Source organism: Meleagris gallopavo, chromosome 1 (assembly GCF_905368555.1).
Source record: "Meleagris gallopavo chromosome 1, MGAL_WU_HG_1.1, whole genome shotgun sequence".
Classification (NCBI taxonomy): Eukaryota; Metazoa; Chordata; class Aves; order Galliformes; family Phasianidae; genus Meleagris; species Meleagris gallopavo.
In genome coordinates, this window is record NC_139404.1 from 74,118,859 (window position 1) to 74,122,284 (window position 3,426).

Below are 3,426 nucleotides of genomic sequence, written 5' to 3' on the forward strand. Positions count from 1 at the left end.
CCATCTTTTGGGGGCTAGAAATGGTCTTTCTGGTGGGATGTGCCACATCTTTGTGAGGCAATCGGTGTTTGTGAGGGCCAATGGCATATATTCTGGATCGAAATGGTCTTTCCGCAGTAAAATGCCAAAAGTCTGGGAGTAAGTGTCATGATGAGGAATGTAATGGAGTGTAATTGGGAGGAACTGGGAGGAATTTCTCGGAGTCGTGGTCTTTGTGGGTGCATATGTCCCATTTAGGGAAGGAAAGGAGTATTTCTTAGCAGAACTGCCATAGCATTTAGGGAAAATGTCCTATCCTTGGGAGACAAGTGGTATTTGTGGGAGAAGATGTCCTATTCTTGGTTGCAAGTGTCCTATTTGGTCTTGTCATCTAGTCTTTTTGGGAGAAAACGTGCGGTAGTTTGAAGAAAACAGGTATGCCTGGGAGAAAATATCATCTTTTTGGAAGAACAGGCCCAATTTCCAAGTGAAATGTGGTATTTCTGGGAGAAAATGACAAGTACGTGGGAGAAAAGTGGACAATTGTGGGAAAGACTGACTTCTCTTGGAGGGCAAGTGTGGTATTTTTGGTGTGAAAAGGGGTCCTTTGGGGAGAAAACGGGGTGTAGATGGGAGAAAATGTCCTGTTGAGGAGTGCCTAGCAGTATTTTTGAGAGAAAAGGGAAGGTACTTGTCAGAAAAGTGCTCTTTCTGGGAGAGAGTAGCATAGTTGGTTGGAAAATGCCACCCATTTGTGAGAAAGCTGCTTTGTTTCCGGGAGAAAATAGCATTCTTTGGGGAGAAGATGTCCTCTTTTGGATGGAAAAGTAGTACTTGTGGGAGAAGCTGTCCAATGTTTGGGCCCAAGGTAGCATTACTGGGAGGTAATGTCATTGTATTGGAGAAGGGAGGTATTTCTTGGGGAGAATGTGTTCTTTTTGGAAGCCAACGGTGTACTTTGGGGGGAAAAAGCGGCCTTTCTGGGAGAAAGTGTCCTAGTTTGGGGAGAAAGTGTCATAGTGCGGAGTGTAGTGTAGCAGATTAGGGGGAATTGGGAGGTATTCCTAAGAGAACTGTCATTTCTGGGTGAAAAGGTCTTATGTGGGGGGGAAAAGGTGAGGAATGTGTGAGAAAGCTGGTGTTTCTGGGAGTAAATGCCATCTTTTGGGGGCTAGAAATGGTCTTTCTGGTGGGATGTGCCACATCTTTGTGAGGCAATCGGTGTTTGTGAGGGCCAATGGCATATATTCTGGATCGAAATGGTCTTTCCGCAGTAAAATGCCAAAAGTCTGGGAGTAAGTGTCATGATGAGGAATGTAATGGAGTGTAATTGGGAGGAACTGGGAGGAATTTCTCGGAGTCGTGGTCTTTGTGGGTGCATATGTCCCATTTAGGGAAGGAAAGGAGTATTTCTTAGCAGAACTGCCATAGCATTTAGGGAAAATGTCCTATCCTTGGGAGACAAGTGGTATTTGTGGGAGAAGATGTCCTATTCTTGGTTGCAAGTGTCCTATTTGGTCTTGTCATCTAGTCTTTTTGGGAGAAAACGTGCGGTAGTTTGAAGAAGACAGGTATGCCTGGGAGAAAATATCATCTTTTTGGAAGAACAGGCCCAAGTTCCAAGTGAAATGTGGTATTTCTGGGAGAAAATGACAAGTACGTGGGAGAAAAGTGGACAATTGTGGGAAAGACTGACTTCTCTTGGAGGGCAAGTGTGGTATTTTTGGTGTGAAAAGGGGTCCTTTGGGGAGAAAACGGGGTGTAGATGGGAGAAAATGTCCTGTTGAGGAGTGTCTAGCAGTATTTTTGAGAGAAAAGGGAAGGTACTTGTCAGAAAAGTGCTCTTTCTGGGAGAGAGTAGCATAGTTGGTTGGAAAATGCCACCCATTTGTGAGAAAGCTGCTTTGTTTCCGGGAGAAAATAGCATTCTTTGGGGAGAAGATGTCCTCTTTTGGATGGAAAAGTAGTACTTGTGGGAGAAGCTGTCCAATGTTTGGGCCCAAGGTAGCATTACTGGGAGGTAATGTCATTGTATTGGAGAAGGGTGGTATTTCTTGGGGAGAATGTGTTCTTTTTGGAAGCCAACGGTGTACTTTGGGGGGAAAAAGCGTCCTTTCTGGGAGAAAGTGTCCTAGTTTGGGGAGAAAGTGTCATAGTGCGGAGTGTGGTGTAGCAGATTAGGGGGAATTGGGAGGTATTCCTAAGAGAACTGTCATTTCTGGGTGAAAAGGTCTTATGTGGGGGGAAAAGGTGAGGAATGTGTGAGAAAGCTGGTGTTTCTGGGAGTAAATGCCATCTTTTGGGGGCTAGAAATGGTCTTTCTGGTGGGATGTGCCACATCTTTGTGAGGCAATTGGTGTTTGTGAGGGCCAATGGCATATATTCTGGATCGAAATGGTCTTTCCGCAGTAAAATGCCAAAAGTCTGGGAGTAAGTGTCATGATGAGGAATGTAATGGAGTGTAATTGGGAGGAACTGGGAGGAATTTCTCGGAGTCGTGGTCTTTGTGGGTGCATATGTCCCATTTAGGGAAGGAAAGGAGTATTTCTTAGCCAAACTGCCATAGCATTTAGGGAAAATGTCCTATCCTTGGGAGACAAGTGGTATTTGTGGGAGAAGATGTCCTATTCTTGGTTGCAAGTGTCCTATTTGGTCTTGTCATCTAGTCTTTTTGGGAGAAAACGTGCGGTAGTTTGAAGAAAACAGGTATGCCTGGGAGAAAAATACATCTTTTTGGAAGAACAGGCCCAAGTTCCAAGTGAAATGTGGTATTTCTGGGAGAAAATGACAAGTACGTGGGAGAAAAGTGGACAATTGTGGGAAAGACTGACTTCTCTTGGAGGGCAAGTGTGGTATTTTTGGTGTGAAAAGGGGTCCTTTGGGGAGAAAACGGGGTGTAGATGGGAGAAAATGTCCTGTTGAGGAGTGTCTAGCAGTATTTTTGAGAGAAAAGGGAAGGTACTTGTCAGAAAAGTGCTCTTTCTGGGAGAGAGTAGCATAGTTGGTTGGAAAATGCCACCCATTTGTGAGAAAGCTGCTTTGTTTCCTGGAGAAAATAGCATTCTTTGGGGAGAAGATGTCCTCTTTTGGATGGAAAAGTAGTACTTGTGGGAGAAGCTGTCCAATGTTTGGGCCCAAGGTAGCATTACTGGGAGGTAATGTCATTGTATTGGAGAAGGGTGGTATTTCTTGGGGAGAATGTGTTCTTTTTGGAAGCCAACGGTGTACTTTGGGGGGAAGAAGTGGCTGTTTTGGGAGAAAGTGTCCTAGTTTGGGGAGAAAGTGTCATAGTGCGGAGTGTGGTGTAGTAGATTAGGGGGAATTGGGAGGTATTCCTAAGAGAACTGTCATTTCTGGGTGAAAAGGTCTTATGTGGGGGGGAAAAGGTGAGGAATGTGTGAGAAAGCTGGTGTTTCTGGGAGTAAATGCCATCTTTTGGGGGCTAGA